This window comes from Miscanthus floridulus, chromosome 3, assembly GCF_019320115.1.
Source record: "Miscanthus floridulus cultivar M001 chromosome 3, ASM1932011v1, whole genome shotgun sequence".
Classification (NCBI taxonomy): domain Eukaryota; kingdom Viridiplantae; phylum Streptophyta; class Magnoliopsida; order Poales; family Poaceae; genus Miscanthus; species Miscanthus floridulus.
In genome coordinates, this window is record NC_089582.1 from 47,058,266 (window position 1) to 47,079,939 (window position 21,674).

At 43.5% G+C, this 21,674-nt stretch overlaps 1 long non-coding RNA gene across 6 annotated transcripts; it reads right to left on the reverse strand.

The window, feature by feature from the left end:
* Positions 1 to 590: 590 nt before the first annotated feature.
* LOC136545642 (uncharacterized) lies at positions 591 to 15,201 on the reverse strand. Of its 6 annotated transcripts, none has more exons than XR_010781111.1 (6): positions 14,947 to 15,201; positions 14,535 to 14,782; positions 14,350 to 14,457; positions 14,127 to 14,210; positions 5,988 to 6,106; positions 591 to 876 (listed from the first exon to the last, which is right to left on the reverse strand). It is a non-coding gene; the product is annotated as an uncharacterized lncRNA (long non-coding RNA). The 6 variants fall into 6 exon arrangements; XR_010781114.1 differs by lacking the exon at positions 591 to 876 and having other exon boundaries at positions 5,861 to 6,106; positions 14,535 to 14,594; positions 14,679 to 14,782; XR_010781113.1 differs by lacking the exon at positions 5,988 to 6,106.
* Positions 15,202 to 21,674: the final 6,473 nt, after the last annotated feature.

Genomic DNA, 21,674 nt, shown 5'->3' on the forward strand with positions numbered 1-21,674 from the left:
AGGAGTTGTCGGTTAGCAGTGATTAATATAGGTAAGCAGCAGAGTACCTAGACTTGCATGTAGATGCCCTTTGGAAACACACGAATTAAATGAGTAGAGTTAATATTGTATCATTCAAAAGATATAGGTGATTCAATCGGTTGATTGCGCACCATCCATTCTTCGCTATAAATAGCGACCTTCTATTCTCATTCAGTCAAACACACATTCCATATAAGTCTGCTACTTGCAATGGATTGTTCGAACTCCCATCCTTTGTATGCCAATCAGCCTTCAGAACAACCACAGAACCTCCTTTCCGTTGTATCGCTGAATGAGACTCCAGGTAGCAATATAGATGGCCAACAGCAAATAAACTGGTCACAATTCAGGACTTCCCTTGAGCAGCACAAGGTTCAAGTGGACCAGGTTCTTCAAGCCCATGTAAGGTTTTTTGAAGTACTTCAATTATGAAGTTTAAGCTGAATTTCTCTAAATCTAATTCTCTGTTATTTCCTTTTTCACTTAACAGAACGAAAAGGTACAGGTTGCACTTCAACAACAAATATCTTTACAAAAGGAAACTCTGTTGAACCTCGCAGAATCTATGGCGAGGGACGTGCTGATGAAAAAGAATGAAGAGATTGCCCATTTACACATGGAACTACAGAACACTCAGCAGGTTCTGCAAACTGCATTGCAGGACAGAGATGAGTGGATGTACCTCGCTGAGGGGACATACGAAATGCATCAGTTGCTTATTTCTCTGGTGCCTCCTATGCAGGGGACAAATGTGTATGCTCTTGCTTCATCCAATGAATTAGGCTCAAGAAGTTCTTGTAATCAAGCAATGAACATGGAGGAAACAACTATAGAGAACGCACATCCAACTCCTATCTGCAAGCTTTGTTGTGTTAGTGATGCTTGTATGCTAATCCTGCCATGCCTACACCTATGTGCATGTAAGTCTTGTGTAGCAAATCTAAACATGTAACTTTATGCGATTCGGCAAAGGCCAACATGAATGAGGCTCGATTTGGCTGAGAAGTAAAGAGGAGACAACAATTTGAAATGTAGTCTATCAGATGTGACTGAGAAAGGAGGCTTGTATTTCCTATATGTGATGTAACCTTGTAGTACAGTGATTTATATTTATTTATGTTATTTTATTTTCATACCAATGTAGTTGTTTCCATGATCCATGATCCCAACATATTTCAATATTACCTTAATCTATATTTGAACACCATTGCATGCCTTCACTCTACGCAATGCTCATCATTGCCGGTTTGTGAGCCCCCTTCATTGCCGGTTTTCGACGTGGTTTGTGAAAGTGGGCTGAGATAAACAAGGTTATCACCACCGGTTCAAAAATAGCAGTGATAAAATTAATCACCGCCGGCTCAGTGGATGATTCGGCTCACCCTAAAAATTCAAATTTTTAAAATCACTCATACTCAAAAGTATTTTTAAAATTTGTTTCAAAAACCAGACATCATTTGAGCTCTATTTGAACTTCCCCTGAAGCTCATATCCATCTCAAGCTCCACCTACATGCCTATGAGTTCCACACCCAAACATGTGTGCTGCACATTGTGCCCGGTGACAACATAATGAGCCGACCTCCAGGTCTCGATCTCTTTCACTCTGCTCATCCTCACCCGATAGCATCTGCATGCCCCCCTCCCCGGCATGCGACACCAGCAATCGCCCACACCCAACATCATCCACACCTGCCATCACCGCATGCAACATCAGCTTGCATCACCCCATCAGACCCCTCCGCCGACCACAACTACTCTGACGCCATCATGATATAAAGGCTCTACCTACCTGGCTACCTCCCTTTCCCTTCTCCTTCACCATGCACGAGAAGCAACGCAACCAACATGGTACACACCTGCAGCACGTGCAGCACACACAGAAACAACAGAAGCAACACACGCACAGCATAGCAAACAAGCACATACAAAGGCAGCAGCACAAGGATGAACTCGCAACCAAGGCCGCTCTGCATTGCCAACCACCCCAGAACGTGTTGCTCTCCTGTTTAGTCTGCCCGTTCCATCCCATCATGTCTTTACTTCGCTAGCATGCCTCATCGTCTCCGTGCCACCGTTGTCCCACCAAAGGGACACCAAGGCGAATAGGCGAGCCGGTGGCACAGCCCCTACCCGGCCAGCCTCCTATAAAACGCGACGCCGAGCTATGTCCAACCAAAGACTACCTTAATGAGACTTTAGGGCTATGTCCGACAAAGTTGCGTTTCACATTCAGAGAAAGAGAGAGCAGTGGATGCTGTGAGTCAAGGCAATCGAACCAGTAGGCACCTAATAAGGAAACATCCATGTGTTGGATGGGGTGCTCATATTCAATTGTAGTATGTGATTATTGATTTCAATTTCTATATGGATTTTTATCAAATCATCAAATTCAGTAAACTCTAGCAACCACATGGAGATTCCAACACCTCATTGACTAAAGTGGGGTGAATTCAGTGATCCTATAATGTGCGAAATGGGCCTATAAAATTTGCTAACTTTATATTATTTTTATTATAATTTTCCGTTGAGCTAGGTGTCCGAACACATGCAGTGCGTGCCCCCACCCGACAGACTCGGAGTGTCTCGACGCCTCGTGGGCTTCATGGCGGATCAGAATGGATCAAGCAGACTCCACCACGGCAGGCACCACCGCTCCGCCACCATCGGAGTCATGGGGTAGGTAAATCATGGATGTTCAGCCAGACGCTTACCTCTCCGACCACTTCATCCTCCTTACATCTCGTGGGCATCCTCAATCGTAAGAACCCTAATCCTGATATGGTTCTGTCGTATTCCTTAGATCCAGTCAAGCACAGTTAGTTTGTCGTGATGTGTTAGTATCTATCGCAGTTTAATTATCCACTATCTCTCAAAAAGAACATATATAAAACTATAAGAGATATATTGTTGGTATGGTGTGTTTCTCTATATATCTAAGGGTCTGTTTGGATGCTTTAAATTGAAACCAATATTTAGAAAGTGTTTTCTATTTCATTATTAGATTATTTGTCAATTCCTCACAATTCCTAGGAACCAAATTAACTCGCACTCTAAATTCTCATTTAGGAGCCATTCACAAAATCACCCTACAATAGCTCCTCGGTCCCTAAATCGCAAGGGTGAAGATCTGTGTGTGGGCCCTCTAGGTACTGCCACTGGTGCTAGGCCTGGTCTGTGTGGGCTGCCATGATGCTGCCACCATCGTTGGGAGCTCAAGGTTTCCCCATCCAACAACTACGCCGCCTGGAGCTCGAGGCTGTGGTGGTGTTCACATGCTTACCATAGAGAGGCAAGCTAAACTTTCATGCCGCGGCGACCACAATGACCACCGCTTCAACAACACTATTGCTGATGCCACATTGCCACGGCCAAGCCTTCCCACGTTCATCTCAAGCCCCCTCTTGCATCCTCAACTACCTCCGCGTCATGGCACCAGCTCCAACCATTGGGTAGGAGAGACCTTGGCATCCCCTATATTTGAGGGTGAGGGGTGTCAATTTTGAGTAATTACATAGAAAATTTTGAGTGCCACTAATCCAGCAGTGGTGTCATGGTGTCATGAGTGCCACCTGACGAGATCCTAACATAGGGGTATGTTAAGCCTCGGGATCCAAGGTTCCCGACCGATAGACCCTCTGATCGACCCTTCTAGGATCGCCTGGGGGCTTGGGGCTACACCCCTCGGGTGCGCTCACGTGCACCATCCGGCTAAGGAATTGGGCTGAGCCCGAGCACGCCCGCTGCCTCTGCTCAAAGCTCAGGGGCTCACCCGAGCCTCAGGCTCCTGATCAACGGAAGCCTGGACCCGATCCTTGGCCCCCTCCTAGCCTTCGGCGCTAGCCAAGGCTCGGGCCAGAGACAGATGCCCCAAGCCACCGAGGCTCATGGGCTCCTCAGTGCTGCCCAGTAGGCGCGGCCCTATCAACCGCTCCTCTGATAGGGTCATGCACGGGGCGTGACCCAAGAAGACAAACTTCTCCGCTGGCTTCAGGGCTCCAAGAAGCCTCCAGAAGGTGCACCTAGTGGAGGCCGGTCGAAGCCAACATAGCCTGGCACTCAACATGTTAGAACAGACCCACCGGACGATTCCCAATGCTTCTTCGGCTCCATGACAACGCCAAGGAACACACGACGCCGCTGCAAGACACTCCTGGACTCTGGTGCATGTAGATCATAGGCGAAACCCCCCAAACAGTCATGTACCCGACCTACCTCGATATATAAGGGGAGGTCGGATCCTAGAGGGGGGAGGACGATTTCCAAAACTGAGACAGATCATTCGAGTCGTCACGAGATAGCTCGAGCTCTGCAATGAGAGCAGAGCCACCCCGAGAGGAGTACTGAGAGCTCCTCCCCCGCTTCCACCGTCTTCCTCCTCTTCGATGAGGGGGAAGATCTCACCGGCGGCGAGGCTTCTTAGGATAACACCGAGCGATCCCCTACCAAATCTCTCTCTTACACTCTGTTGTAACCCCCCAAATTTTAGGTGCTCTTGAGTATAAGCATCATCAGCTGCTAGACGTAGGGCCCCGATAGCCTGAACCAGGATAAACTGTTGCGTCCCCTCTGAGATTCTTGTGTTCTTGAGTCCACCCGAGCCACCAGAGACACACACTCAGTGACACCCGACGAACAACAGTGCTTGCCGCGGTAATTCTGTGACCCGGTAGTGTTGCTCCTATTATCACTGCCGAGTCACCGACCTAGCAGTTATATTCCACCCCTATCATTATCGATTAACCTCTGTCGACATAGATGCTGGTAGTGATGATTGCTTTCGACCCGACAGTGATTATCAATTCTGGCGTAGTGGTAGCTAATAAGTAATGATATAATATCCACTAACTATGTGTAGAATGTGGATCAGTAATGACTAATGAGTGTAAGAAATGTACTACCAACCTGATAGTATTTTAAGAAACTTGTTTTCTTAGCTTTATGAACAAAGCATCCCATGTATTTATTCTCTTATCTGATTCTATAGAACGGTGGAAGACTGAATCCTTCGATCTGCCTTTGAGGGCTACCACACAATCCTACACATTAATATATGTAGAAATTTATTATACAGGATACAGATACACGCGCATCTACGACAAAAGACATCATGTGCTTATCAACTACTGGTTTGACCAGCCTTTGAATTAGGTGCAGCCCACACCATGTATTTTTAGCAATGAATTATGCTAGGTAAGAAGCAGAGTACCTCGATTTGTGTGCAGATGTGTTATTCATGAACATGAGTCATAAAAATAAATGTGTTGAGTTATTGTATCTTGCCAAAGATATCATTCTGTAGATTGCCCACCCTTGGTCCTTCGCTATAAAAGGCACCCATCTGTTCAGGAACCTGCTGTGGACTGCCATAACTCTTATCCAAGGCAAGACAATCAATCTACGGAACAACAAGGTTTAGGTATAGCCATATGGACAGTGATCAACAAATAGCCCAGTTACCATTCTTGACTGCTCTTGATCATCACAAGCAACAAGTAGACCGAATTCTTCAAGCACATGTAGGTTTTCACTTTAGCTATTTGTTCTGAAGTTTTTGGTGACATTTTCTAATTCTTCTTGTCCATTTCATCTCATTTAATTTTTATAACAGAATGAACAGGTACGAGTAGAACTGCATCAACAGATATCTTCACAAAATGAAACTCTATTAAACTTTGCTGAATCAATGGCAAGAGATGTGTTGGTGCGAAAGAATGAAGAAATTTCCCATTTACGCATGGAACTGCACAACACTCAAGAGTTTGTCCAAACTGTATTACAGGAAAGGGATGAATTGCAGTACTTTGCTACATGGTTTTATGAAATGAATAAGTCGCTTATTTCCCAGCTGCCTCCTATGCAAGCAACAAATGTCCATGCACATGGTTTATCCACTGAATTAGAGTCTACTGGCTCTTGTAGTCAAGCACCGAACATGGAGGGAGCTTCTATAGGGAGGACACATACCAGTCTTCTCTGTAAGATTTGTTGTGCCCGTGATGCTTGTATGATAATCCTGCCATGCCAACACCTCTGCGCATGCAAGTCATGTGGAATCAATCTTACAGTATGCCCTGTCTGCTATTCTGCAAAGGACAACATGATTGAGGCTCGATTTGGCTGATAAGGAAAGGGGCAGGGCAACAGTCTGAAATATGGGGCATGCAATGTGTCTAGTAATAAAAGTAGATGTGTCTTTGTTTTTCATTGGGTATGTTGTACTTGTTTGTCTTGTGTCTAATAGAAGAAGTCATGTTTTCTTCTTCATAAGGTGATGTAACCTTGTATGAGTTTCTGTTGTTTGTGTTTATCTTACTCTCTTCGAATTGGTGCCACCGTTTTCATGCTCCAAACTCATTTCATATTACCTGGTAATATATCTATACTAGGATACCATCAAAAAATAGCTAGGCCCGGGCTAGTGACTCCTAACTTGTTACATGCACCATATGTCTCATTCCTAAAAGGTCGAAAGCAGCTCCATTATCCTTCAAATTGTTCTTCCAACTGCCCTAAGAGGGTGCAATGCAACAAGCAACTGCTTGGCAGAATTGTTGTCCTGCTAGCTGTACATCGCCAATTGATGAAAATAAATGGCTACTCTGGCAATTGATGAATGGTTGATACTCAATTAAGACCATGGAAGCCGTTACTTATATATAGCTGGCAGTGCCAGCTTCATCCTGAATGTGATCTCTCACCAAGCAAGGTTGTTTTTGTTGGAAACTTTAGGCAATTGCAGGATTATATTCGAATATAAATCATGAGAGAGGCAATATATGCACGATTCCATTACTAATTTATTAGAGCATGTTATTTCCATAAATTAGCAAACACATAACTTGTAGTACTAAAAGAAAAAAACTAAACATAATAGAATGTTTAGGAAATTATACCCTTGCGTTGATCCGGTGCGTGCCGGGGGCACCAGCAGCGCTATTATTGGATATAACCGAGCCACATTGCTATAGTAAAACTGTAACAACCCGCGTCCAAAACCTGCTTGTATCGCCACCTCTCTTACAATTTCATCCTCACTTCTTGTAGAAAGGTTAACCCAAAGGTGCTACATTTGGAGCAACAAGGATTATAAGCTCGCACTCACCCACCTAAACTTCCAAAGTGGTATTAAACCCATCAACTACAACTCCACATGCCACATGGGCCAACAACACAATTACTACAGGCTCCTAATGCATTGGGGTGTTACATTCACCCCCTTAAGGGTTGACGCCCTTAGGAACTCACCACATATGCAGCAGATGCACAAAACCATCCCTTGGTTTTCTATGTTTTAATAAACATCTGTGGTTTGTTGGTTGTGCTTGAAGATGTCGTTTCTTATGTCATCATAGAAGACTTATTTTAATGTTCAATTTAGATGATCGTTGATGTTTCCATGTTCTTTGATGATGCGTTCTTGTTATAGTGTAGTGTGGTAATACTCCAGAAGGATGTTGTTGTTGTTTTCTTCTAGGGTGTTACACAAACTCCACTAACGCAATGTAGTAACATGACATAGCAACAATATGTATATTGATGACCGAGCTTGCTTCTTGATTGCTTAGAAGAGCTCTTTCTGCCAGGCTATTACCTCTTGGGTAGACTCCTTGTCTATTTCTATCCAATTTGCCGAGATGGAGGGGCGCAATTCGTGGCTTATTGGTATTTATGGTCCCCATGAGGATGATGAGAAGTTGAATTTTCTCCAAGAGCTACGTGATTTGAGGGCCCTCTGTAATGGACCAGTTCTCATTGCCAGGGACTTTAGCTTGATTTATCAAGCAATGAACAAAAAGAATGCAAATCTAAATAGGGCATTGATGGGGCATTTTGGCCACTACCTGGATGATGTTGAGGTAAAGGAAATCCAAGGTAGAAAATATACTTGGTTCAGTGAGTGATATTCACCTACTCTGCTAAGGCTTGATCGGGCTTTCTGTGGTTCGGATTGGGAAGAAATTTTTCCTGATTCGCTACTGCAAAGTGTTGCATCTGGAGTTTCTGATCATTATCCACTCAATTTGGAGTGCACATGTTGCGACCACCTGTTCAGTTGAGTGGGTCTTTATCAAGCTGTAGTGGCTTAGCAAAGGCTTGCTAGCAAAGAATCACCAACACCAAGTTGCAACTGGAGATGGCTAAGGAACTTCTTCATAGGCTTGAAATTGCTAGAGACCATAGGTGAAGATTGGCTTCATCGGAAACTCAAACTGCGTTGCCTTGAGATGGCATCTCTCGAGCGCATGGTGGCACAGCTATGCTCTTGGGTCCTCATTCTCCAGAAGGGGGATGCCAAAACATCCTTTTTTCATCAATAGTCCAGATATCACAAGAAAAACTTTATAGCCAAGTTCCAAGTGCAAAATCATATTGTCACCTCACATGAAGAGAAGCTTCAAGCGGCCTTTGAATTATAGAGGAAGTATGGTCAACAATTTGTGATTTTCCACCTGATAATGCACCTGGACCAGATGGTTTTATAGGTCGCTTCAATCGTGCTAGCTGTGGAAACATTAAGGAAGACATGTCGTTGGCCCCTGATGCAGTACATCGTAGTCAGGTCTTTAAGTTTAAACTTCTAAACACAACAATCATCATGCTCCTACTAAAGAAAGTTGACGCCTTGCAGGTGAAGGACTATCAACCCATTAGTCTAATTCATACTTTTGCCAAACTAGTATAAAAAATCATGTCCAGCCGACTTGCCCCCTTTTCTAAAGCAATTGGTCTCAATAAATCACAGTGGGTTTTGTGCAAGGAAGGTGCATCCAAGATAACTTTTTATATTGTACAGAAGATGGCCAAGTGCCTCCACAAGAAAAAGATGCCACACTTTTCTCTTAAAACATGATATCTCAAAAAGCTTTTGATTAAGTCTCATGGCGCTTTCTGCTAGAGATTCTACAAAGACTTGCTTTTGGACAGAAATGGTGCAATCTCATTTGCTTGTTGTTGTCCACTTCATCCACTAGGGTCCTAGTCAATGGGGGGCAGGAGTGAGTTTGCTACATCAACATGGTATTGGGCAAGGAGACCCTTTTCTCCTGTGCTATTTATTCTAGTGATGGAAGGGTTAAACTCTTTAATTGGCTATGCAACTCGCAAAAACTCCAGTCCATCGATTTACAACAAGTTAAGCATAGGCACTCTTTCTATGCCAATGATGTGGCAATATTTCTAAAACCAAAAAGATCTAACCTTGAAATTATTATTCCCAACCTAGAGTTATTTGGCCATGCCTCCGGACTCAAAACTAATATGAACACAAGTTCAGTCTTGCACATACAGTGTAGAGATCTTGAGCTGAGAACAATTTCAGAAACACTCCCATGAGAGCTAAGGACTTTCCATGTACTTACCTTTTCTTACCTTTGGCTCTTCGCAAACCCACCAAGTCTGACCTCTTACTTCTTATAGACAAGGTGGTTGATAATCTTCCTGGATGGAAAGCATCTCTTATGAATAAGGCTGGTCATTTGATCATTGTACAGGTGGTGGTTAGTACTATCCCAATTTATCTTATGATTGCCATGGATTTGCCAAAATGGGTGTTAAAAGCCATAGATAAGAAAAGATGTGGTTTTTTGTGCAAGGGCCATGAAAATGCTAATGGGGTAACTATCTTATGTCATGGGAAAAGGCTCAACGCCCTATTCTGTTTGGGGGACTTAGCATTCATAACCTTGAAACCATGGGATGATCACTCTGTATCCAATGGTTGTGGGCACCAAAGAAAGATGATGAGGAGCGTCTTTGCTAAGGTTTGGTTGTGCAAGTTCCACCTAATGCTCAAGTGTTCTTTGACATTGCCATCTAGACCATAGTTGGTAATGGAACTTCAACTAAGTTCTTGCTAGACTGCTAGCTTCATGGTAAAACAATTGCAGAGCATGCCCCCAACCTGATTCAAGTCATTCCCAAGAGATCCTTGAAACAACGTAAGGTGGCACAAGCTTTACAAAACATAAATTGGATGGCTGATATCAAGGGGGCTTTGACAATTGAGGTCTCATTGGAATTCTTGCAATTTTGGGACATGGTTAATAATATGACCTCTCAACAAGACACTCTTGATCAACACCATTAGAGACTCACACAATCTGTCTCTTACTCTAGCAAATAAGCCTATATGGTGTTTTTCACAGGGACCATCAAGTTTGCTCCTTGGAAGCATACTAGAAGTCTTGGGGGCCCTCTATTGCAAATTCTTCATCTGGCTAGCGATCAAGAACCGTTCCTAGACTGCTGACTGACTTGCAAGACAGCGGCTTTCCCACCTATAGTTTGTCCCTTGTGATTAGGCTAATGAAGTGACACAACATAACATGATTGCTTGTGTGTTTGCAAGGCAAATTTGGACAACTATTTTTTGTGATAGGGTTGCTTCATCTTGCACCACAACCAGAGGACTCTCGGTTTAGTAGCTGGTGGAGCAAGACAATCAAGGCAGATCCTAAGGAAATAAAGAAAGGGCTTAATTCGCTAATAATCATAGTCGCTTGGGAGATTTGGAAAGATAGGAACCAATTTGTCTTTGAGGGTGGTAGTTCTTGCTTTCAAAAGGTTCTGCTTGTAGTGCATGAGTGTAATCTGTGGTGCTAGGCTAGTGCTAAGGCTTCACATCAACTCATTTGTAGGTTGTTTCCATCGACTGCTTAGGCTCTAGATGGTTTTTTTTTGTCATGTTTTCTTTCTAGGTGTGGCGCTGTTAGCCTTGTACTAGGTGTCCTAGTGGAGTTGACTTTGCCTCTCATTTGGTTCTTTTTTCTCAATTTAATGAAATGACACGCAACTCTCCTACGTTGCTCGAGAAAAAACCATGACCGAGTTGATTGTCTATAGATGATGTCATTGTGGCTAGTGGACGAGCGATGTTGTTGACGATGATATTTGGGAGGGCCTGGTTGAAGCAGTTGGCAATGAAGACAAAGGTACATGGCACCACTTGGATTGAACATGATACAACCCATAGTGAAGAACGTGGGCAATCAAGCGCTTCCCAAAAATCATATTTGCCATCTCCCGGATACCTATTGTTGACGTTTTGTACCACCAGCAAGTAAAATTTTGTGTCACACATGGTGTTTTGATGGGGTAGCATACATGACACAGAGGATTATACTGCACTACTAAAAGCTAGAATTCCCTTGTCGGTATGGCCTCCACCGACAGAAAAATTATATCTTATCCTGTCAGGTGGGTGATACTGATAGAAAACTTAATTATTATCAGAGCAATTATATTTCCTTGTCAGTTTTGCACTGACAAGGGAATTGAGTTTTAAGTAGTGTTAGTTTAGGCGATTGATCCCTACGTCTAATGCATAAAGAAGTATTTATTGTTGTGCCCGAGTGCTCGGAGTTTGGGTAGAGGTGTGCTACAAGAGATTGTGAGTAACTTGTGTGTGCTCCCCATCCTTATATAGTTGAGGGGATGGGCTTAACAATTACAAGGAGTTGGTGGTGATGTCATCGCACATGCATGGTAAGGAGCAGAGGGCAGGGGGGTTGTTGGGGCTGCAGCCCTGGTCGTGGGCCGAATTAGAAGGGAACAGGTCTTCAACACCCAGCCCAAATCGAGCAACCCTAGCGTCAGCCCCTGTCCTGAGACTAGCAGCTGCACCAGCCCCCGTCTGTTGCCGCGAGTCGCTGCCGACACGGTGACGTGCGCCGCTCCGCCCTCCGCCCGTCCGCCGGCCAGCTACGGAGCTGCCCGCCTGCCTCGCCACGGAGATGACGCCCACCACCCCTTCACACCAAATAGATGGCCGTAGTACTTTTCCCATACCGGGTTAGCGGTTAGGTGGGTTGGAGTCGTGGTTGGACTTGGGGAGCACCTGAACAGGTGGCGGACACAGAATTTTTATTAAGGGTATGCTCCAACAATTTTCTTATATACAATTCATATAATCCATAGATAACTTTCATATAATCCATACATAATCACCAGTACAAAAATGATTTTTACATGCGCTTCCTATTTCTTTTGAGGGTACTTTATTTAGCAAACGACGCCTAAAAATTTACTTAGCAAACCGTTTGTAACTAACTCTGGGAGCAATATAGCTAATAAACCGTCCCTGGAAATACATCTTTACATCTTTAGTGGCGGCTCTGTTATGTAAACCGTCACTGAAAATACACTGCTACAGGAAACTTTACTGACGCGGGCAGAAATTATTAACCGAGGCGGGCATCGCAACCGCCTCTGTCAAAAGGTCATGGTAAATGGGATCTTTTTCCGAGGCGGTTCAATGCCCGCCTCGGTAAATTGAATAAAAAACAAAAAAGAAGAAAAAACCTGTATCCAGCCCTAAACGGGCGGGATCTGGGCCTAGCTCTGTCGCCCCTGCGTGCCGCCTCCGCCGCCGCTGAGGGAGCAGGCCCCACTCCGCATGCCGCCGTAGTCGGGGGTGCTCGATCCGCCGGTCCTCCCTCCACCCTCGTCGCCGTGCCTCGATCCGCTGCAGCCACGACCGAATCCGCCGCTGCCGCGACTGAATCTGCAGAAGAGGGGCCGCCATGACCCACCGCGACCGGATCTGAGGGAGAGGGGCGCCGCTTGGGTGGGGGAGGGCACCACCGCCGCTTGCAGCCAGATCCGCTGCTCAAAGCCTCGTATCGTCGGGATATGAGGGAGATGGCCTTGGGCTCACCGAATCTTAGGGAAAGGGTGCTCGAACCACCGCCGCTCACCGGGATCTGCTCTGGTCCGCCGCCGTAGAATGGGTAGGTGCAAGGGAGAGATAGTGAACTAGTGGAGGGAAGGAGAGAGTGGAGGGAGGGAGGGTGGAGTCACGACGCCGGGGCGCTGCTCGGGTGCGGGCGTCGCTCGGCCACTCGACTTCGGAGGGAGAGAGTGCGAGTGGAATGAAGGATTGAACACCCTAAGAGCTCCTTCCATGCATGGCTACGCTAATGGGTCGGCTGGGCTCTGCGCCTTTTTTCTGAGGCGGAACATTTAGGAGGTCCGCCTCCCAAAATAGAGGCATTTTTTAGGCCTCTGTTAATAGATTTTTAACCACCTCCATAAATCGATTTTGCGAGGCGGTTGACTGTAACCGCCTCGGTTAGTAAAAAATGGCTGCCTCAGTTAATCCCACGCATTAACTAAGGCCAATTTCAAAACGTCTCACAAAAGATTTTGTGTAGTAGTGATATATCTATTTTTAAGGAAGGTTGCTCATGTCATCTGCCTGTGAAAATAGGTTGACTTAAGTCAACAGCCCCTAGAAATCAATTTTTAAAGGTTGATGACCAAGTCAACCATTCTTAAACATAGCTACAGTAGAAAAAATCGTAAATATTTTAAATAAAGTCGAATGAAGACAAAATTTATATCAAAATTATAGTGATCAACGAGATTTAAAATTTTGTAGTTGATGGAATTTTTATTCGAGGTCGTTTAGGGGACCAGAGATATATATTAATTTCTCAGATCGAATTTTAAATTTTTGAATTTTTCAAGACCTTGGGTAGAGACATGTTCAATATCAAAGTTGTAGTGCTCGGCGACCTAAAATTTTATAGTTGAAAATTTTTCTATTTAAGATTGTTTACGAAACAAAATATTGATTGCATGATTCTTACATATTAGTACAAATGGATAGCGTCGTATAAATAATTAATAGTGACAATGTGGTGCGGCTGCCCTTATTTAGAACTAGTGAAAATTAAATATTTGAGCGGTGGTGGTCCTTTGCGCTTCCGATCACATAAATTTTTTTGTTATTTTTATGACTTCTAAATGATTTATAAAAAATATGAAAATATTTTTTAGAGACGACTGTCTTAAGTCAACCGATCCTAAAAACTGATTTTTAAAGGTGGTTGTCTTAAAAAAAACCATACCTGAAAAACAATTTATTGGGATGGTTTTAAAGCCCTCTGTGAAAATAACTTATTTTTATAATCGATGGCATAGTAACGATTTTTATTAGTGAATTAGACAAGAAATTTAAAATTTTGCTTAGAAGTCTTGTATACTAGGTTAAAAATATCATTGGAAGTCTTAAATTCAACAATCAAGTGCACAAGTTGCATATAAATTATAATACAAATAGTTCAACGTATTAACTCATATATATGAAAAAAAGAAGCTTACTACTTGTTTGACCCACGTTTTCAGCATCGAAAAAGCAATGCATTGTCCCCTTTAATTTCCTCTTCATAATTCATCGTATCAATTCTGCTAACAAAATAGGCAGTGCATTAAAAAGTGACTCTATTTGTTGTTGGAGCATCTCCAAGAGTATTCTGAAGAGTCTATCAATCCAGGAATTTTGGCAAGATTGAAAAAACTCATCTCCAACAACTCACAAACCCACCTTACAATCTTTTGGCACTTGAAAAAAACCACTCCCACGGCGCGTATAGTCGCCCAATATGGAGGTGGAAGGATGTGGGGAAGAAAAAAAAAAAGTAAGACAGGGTTCCTTATACAGAGAGAAATAAATTATAAAAGTGGTTAATGTGATTTAGAAATAGTTTAGGATTCCTGATGTAAAATTACCTTTTGTCTTTTAGGCGTGACATTTTAGAAACTGTTGTATATTTTGCAAAGTCAGAAAACCTATTTTTTAGAGTATTTTTTTAGATAATGCTGGAGATGCTCTTGGTCTGTAAATCAATTACATTCAGATGAAATAGCACTCACATGGATGGTGATCGCAACAAACAAGAGAGGGAACATGGAACCCACTGTCACTGTCGAGCTGCAGTGAACTGAAGGAAATCCCCTGCTGCTTCCAGACTGTCAAACTGAACAGGAGATCAGTGCCCTTGTTAAATCCAGTAATTTAACCAAGCACAAACATCAAACAACACTGTAACCATAGGTATTTGAGAGTGGGGACTATTTTAGATCTTGTGAGAATAAGAGAACTGGTAAAATGAGGGAAAGGGGAATGCATATATGTATATACCTCACCAGATGATTGGAACCACGAGCATCTCAAAGAATAAAGAATTGCTGCAGCTGCCGATGGTGAAATCAGAAGAGGAGAGGAGAGAAACACGGGCAGCAAGCAACTGGAACAAATCATCGCTCACCGCTAATGGGATCGGACTCAGCGGCCGGGTGTCAACTGTCAAGGCGATCCAATCCGATGGGATGGGAAGATGGGGAGCCGGCCGATCGGCGAACCGTCGCGAACTTGCAAAGGCGCTGTGCGGCGGTGGCTAAGGTACGGGAGAAGGCAGAAATCTTTTTTCCTTGTCTATTTATATAAATGGGCTGTATTGGGCCATTTACAGGGCGTTTGGATAAAGGGATACAGGGAGTGGGACAGGGATAGAAAAATAGATGAATGACCAAGATTAAATGAGGTATAAAGAATAGATAGCTAGCTTCAAAGATGGAATATCCCTATTCCTATTCCTATCCTTCAAGGCTAGGATCATCGAGCTCTTAGCATGTGTTTTGGTAGGAGGACAGTGGAGACAGAATAAAGCAATCCATTTCTAATAGTGTTTGGCTTAGAGGGAATTAGGACTGGATTCGTTCCCTACGAGAATATCCAGAAAAATATAGAAAACAACACTCCTTTCAAGAAACAGAATATTTGATGAATTCACATAGTAGCACTAGAACCACTAAACTTTGAGTCTATTTTAATCTCTTTTATTTATTTTTCCATAACTTTTCAATATAGCATGTAATTAAATCGTGTTGCGCGCAAACAATCACCCATTGTGCCCCTTATGTGTATTTTTTTTATCAAAAATACTAAATAAACCCATGCATGTGGGGAAATTACCGATAGTGAATAGATACAGATACTACTTTCGGTAAAGTTTAAGTGGATTATTATTATTGTTGTTGTTGTTATTATTATTGTTATTATTATTATTCAATATGAATTTTTCTGGATTTCTTTTCAATATGCAATTTTCTTCATGTTTGTTATTCATTATGTCGTTTCTAAAATTCTTATGATTAATGTAGCTTCCATATCTTTCCATTAATCCATTTTAAGACTGACCCTATATGCATGTATTTTTATTTAGTTAGAGTAGTGTCTCTGTTTAAAAGACTAAGGTACAAGGTTAGATGACATGCCTTGCAGGAGCACAAGAAATATTGACAAAGTTATGTAAAAATGAAAGAGGTTAAAATAGAGGTGGAGTGTTGTTTTGTGATTTTTTGTAGTGCCCCGGTGCTAATCTGCAAGTTCACCAATTAGTGATGATTTCTAGGCACCACTCTAAAGGAGCGTTGCTTTGTGGGTTCCTCGGAATATCCACGGAACATTTCTTGAAAATAGGATGCCTTAATCCATAAAAACCTGGGGACGCTGAGGGGCGAGCTCTCTTCTTCGTGTTCGTGTGTGCAAGCATGGGCCGATGGAGGGTGAGCTGCCACGGCGGCCTAGGCTGAGCATGCCCAGGGCGTGGCTTCGGTTTTTTTTTTTTTTGACTTGCGCGGCTTCGGGGTTCGGGCAGAGAGCTGTAGCCTGTGTGGGAACATATTTGTTGTATTTCTCTAATGGTTTGTAAAACCTGGCTTGCAAAATATAGAAAATAATTTTATATCAGGAATCCTAGAGTATTTCTAAATCATACCAACCACTTTTTTACTTTTATCTCTTTTACATTTGCATTGAGAACCCTGTCGTACTCCTTATTCTTCCCCTATGTCATTCCACCTCTAGATTGACCGATCAATACACGCGCTATTGGATCAAATTTCCAAGTGCGGAAAGATTATGAGGTGACATAGGGAGTTGTTGGAGAGCTATTTTTTAGTATTATTACTAAAAGATCAAGATTGGGAGTGGAGTTTAGAAACTCTAGGAGATGCTCTAAGCGCAAGTAACCCATGGATGAATATGGAGGTGGGAGAATGTGGGGGAAGAATAAGGTTTCTAATGTAAATGGAAAAGAGTGAAAAAATATAAAATAATTTGGGTGACTTATAAAAATAACTCGTGATACAATATCCAATCAGTCAATATAGAGGTCAAATGATGTGACAAGAATAAAGAGAAAACATATGTTTCCAGTACAAATATAAATGAGAAAAAATATAAAAGTGATCGAAATAATTTTAAAATACTGCGGTATTTCGGATGCAAAATTATTTTTAACTTTTTAAAAGCTATAAATATTGAAAATGAGCTCTCTTCTTCCTGTTCGTGTGGGCAAGCATGGGCCGATGGAGGGTGAGCTGCCGCGGCGGCCTAGGCTGACCATGTCAAAAAATAATAATTTTAATATTTTTTGTAAACTAATTTTAAATTTAACACTGTTTGTTTTTTTTCAAAACTAACACTTTTGGCCGCCACTTTTGCCATGGCGCGGTGAAAAGCCTGTGCCACGCCATGCATAGTGGCACGGCGGGTGGCTGACGTCGCAACGACCGGAAATGCTGACCGGTGACATGGCAGGGCCTGCCGCGCCTGATCCGTGCACGGCAGAGCCAAATAAAAGCCCCGCGGCCAATCCCGCCTGCCCGAGCAGTAGGCCTGCCTGCCCGTGCCCGCCGCCCGCTCGGCCCTCCGTTGCCGCCTCCCTCCCTCCCTTCCCTTCTGTTCCCCGGCCGCCTCCCTCCCTCCTCGTCCTCGTTCAAGGTAATGACGCACTTTTTATTTTCGTTTGAATGGTGGATAGGAATATTATAAATGGGAGTTAAGGTTAGGAGAAAAATTATGTTTGGGAACTATGGGCTATGATTTGAAGGAAGATATTAGCAAGGTTAAGATTAATTATTTAGTTAGAAGTATGTTTACCATTTATATTTTTGTTGTTATAAGTGTTGGTTATATTATTTTAGTTGCAATGCAAATGATTATATTTTACATTAACTTGTGTTTGTTTTGATTGATGTTTAATTTAAACCATTTTATTAGATGGAAGACATGTTTCGGGAGCAGTTATGGCGAAAATGGGGTCGTCCTAGAGAATTGTACCCCGACAGTCTAGCAAACATGCCCCCGTCCCTCTTGAACTCCCTGTCCCTAACTATGACTGTGGTCGTCCGGCCGACGTGTTTCAATCGAGACATTCGGACACAGTGACTCGTTGCTTCTACACATACAGTCGTTTTAATGTAAGTAATTGTTTTCGTATGTTTCTTTTCTTCATTTGTATTACTAGGTTACTAATATTTTGTTGGAATTTTGTTGTGTAGGCCCATGAGAGGTGATTTTCTTTCAGTGGATCGATGGTGCAGACAAGTTTGACCCTAGGTACCTCTTTTTCGACGATTGGTGGAGAGGGCGACATCCACGAGAGCACTTCAAGCGGTGGGTTCCACCACCACCCCCCTAACCCCCCTCCAATGACGGCTAAGGAGAAGCACTTAGCCGCAATTAGACGGCTCAAGGAACCTCCTCTATGCGATTGCGGAGATTGAGCTGTGATAAACCCTAAGAATATGTTGGAGTTTGTGTGTCCAAACAAGCATGAAGTAAGTGCAAAGTGTATGTGTTGAAATGTTGAGCTATATGTGTTCATGTACTAATGTCACCTTATTTAGGTGTATTCAATGGTGAAGTGTCATTTCAAGGAGTGGTTGTATGGTCCTAAGAACCAATGGCCAGAAGAACCTCCAAAGACAAAGCAAAAGAAGAAAGAAAGGTTAATTTACAAAGCACTCCAGTCAAGTGCGAATATGGTGTTAAATCCAACTACGGTCTAGTCCCTTCGGAGCTTGGAATAGGCCATTATTGTGGCCATATGGTTGACTATGATGAGGTTGGTTATTTTTATGGTAACCATGAAATTGTATTTTTGTTTCTTTTGCTAAGACATATATGATATAATTTTTTGTTTGAATAGAGCACTAGGAAATACAAGTAGGAATGTTATGATGGCCAAGCTAAGTTCTTGGATGAACTGAAGGGGAAGCAAGTAATTGCACGGAAGAGGGGATATGGACCTGACTACGTCAACCTTTTTGTTAAACATCACAAAGACAAGATGTGTGAGTTTGCTAGACAGCGCGGTATTTGTAACCCAATCGATGTTGAACTTGACAAATGGGGATTGGAGAGACGAATGACGTTAGAGGAGAAGGCAAGGAAGGAGGCAAGGGAGGAGACAAGAGTACATATGTAGGTCTTGAACGAGCATGTTGTTGCATTATGTGCCAGAGAGTGCTTGAAAGCCTTTTTTCGTTGCCTGATTTTAAATGTAATATAATTGCGTTGCTAATTGATTGCATTTTATACATGAAAGGATTGGATGCAGCGAGGGACATGCTGCAGAGGTGGCTCGTGCAAGGTACGAGGAAAAGAAGTTAGATGAGCACAGAAAGTGAGCTGGCCGCACCGTTGAATCACCGATTGTGTTGTCTGATGAGGGGGCGAGGATGAGGACGACACTGCTAGAGATAGCGAGCTCATTGCTCTAGCAGAGGCGGGCTTGCAGGCGGAGGAGGCTGAGGACGACACTAACAGACTGAGCGAGCTCATCGCTCTAGTAGAGGTGGGCTTGCAGGCGGGGGAGGATGACGATGTGTTCTTCACTCAGGCCGCAAAGGCCGCAGATGAAGCGGAGGCCGCTTACTACAGGCGACACGGAGGTTAGAGCAATGTAGGTGAGCCTAGCCACATGAACGAGGAGGAAGAGAACACGTTCTTGACTCAGGCCATAGATGAAGGGGAGGCTGCTTACTATAGGCGAAAGGTAGATCAGGGCAATGCAGGTGAGCCTAGCTACGACAACAGGGATGTGGTTGAGGATTGGTACTCGGACGACGAGTTGCTTACTCAGTATGTTTCTAACTAAGGGTTTTTTGATTGCGCCGTCTGTTAGTTCCATGTTTTATTAATGATCAATGTAGCTATGTACTAGAAATTCTATTGTGTTGTCTTATATTCCATTTGAACTATTGATGTATTGTACCCATATATCATGTACTCGGATTACCCATGGTCAATCTTAAGTGATCCCATCTGTTTGTATCATGCGTTGAGAATTTCTAAAACGAATATAATCGAGTGAAATTATCTTGAATACAGCGCCATAGCCCACTGGTTCTGCCATGCCATAGCCCAGGTTCTGCCGCACCATAGCCCAGGTTCTGCCATGCCATAGTCCATGGCGCGGCAGTGACGCACCATATCCCACGCGCGCGGCAGTGACGCAGACAGAAACCGACCAGCCTCAATTGAGGTGTTATCGGTGCTGTAAACAACTATAAGTGCTACCGCGACCGTGTGCAAGTTGAAATGAATATGAAGCAAATAAATGGATGACAAGTTGCCACATAACATTTTCATTGGTTTATGAGTCTGCAAGTTTCAGATGACAATATTCGTTCGACATAAGTTCGACGTAACGAACTAAGTCCCAGGAATGTAAGGATCCCTCGAACGCATCTTGGAAACCTCATCATTCGGTGGAAGAAGGGGATCGTCGTACTCCACCTCAAGAAGGGGGTACATCTGGTGCGGCGTGGGAGGGGCCATCCTGTTACAAATTGATAAACAAAGGGTTAGAGTGTTCAAATTAACAATATTCAAATTAACATTATGTAGCATTGCAAAATTTGAACTACTTGTTATGCAATATGAACACAATATGAAAGCACCTATTGCCCTTGTCTTCTATGCCTGCTAGCCTTGTGACTAGATTCTTTGCAAACGGAGCAAAGATTCCTACCACGGGTCTCGTTGAAGTCTCCCCCGCTGTACATGTCTTCACCGTACCCTCTCATAGCATCCATGTCCCCCTTGAGTCGCTTCTTCTTCCTCCTACCCTTCCCTACCTTCATTAGATCTAGAAGCGGCACGTAGTCATAACCATTATAAGGTGGCCACTGTGTCGGGTCAAGATATGGCTCGAAGCTCATCTCCCAAATACTAACGGTGTTCGAACGGAGATATAAAGGGTGACATATATGGCAGATCCTCATAGTTGTACCCACGAACCCTGTAGGCCGTGATCATATGAGAGCAAGGGGCATGCATGATCTGAGGGACATTGCAACTGCACTCTACCTTTTCAAGATCAACTCAGTAGTTTCATCCACCATAACATTCGCCGCCCAAGCTTGTACCACCCTTGCCCCATACACTAAAGATATGGCGCGCGGGGTCCATACGGCTCGGTGGTGTGCTGCTTGGCCAATTCCTCGGCCTCCTTCAAATGTTCAGCTCCGGCCTTTCCAAAACACCCCTGCTCAACTATATTCCTCTACGCAAGATCCCACCTCTTCACAAAATATTTGTTGCACTTATGAAAGGAGAACTCAATAATTCTAGACATAGGCAACGATCGAACTTCGGTGAATACACGGTTGAAGGACTCCGAGGAGTTAGTGGTCATGATGCCATACCTAAAACCTCCCTCATCATATGCTAACGCCCACTGAGCCTTCTATTCTATCTGTGCCTCTAACCAGGCCTTTCCCGCTCCATTTACCATCTTGTCTAGTTCTCTCTTTGTCTCCTTAAACTGGTGCTCTGTACGTACACAACATAGAGCCTTTACCTTGTCACATACCTCCTGCTTCCGCTGACACCGCCAGAAATTAGCGGCAAAGTGTCTCATGCACCATCTATGCACTAGAGGCGGGAACCCATCTATATGCTCAGCTGCAGCATTAAGAAGCCCTAGGTGACGGTCCGAGATCAAACATATAGTGCGAGATGGGCCAAGCACTTGTACATGTATAAGCCGCACAAACCATGACCACGATTTATTG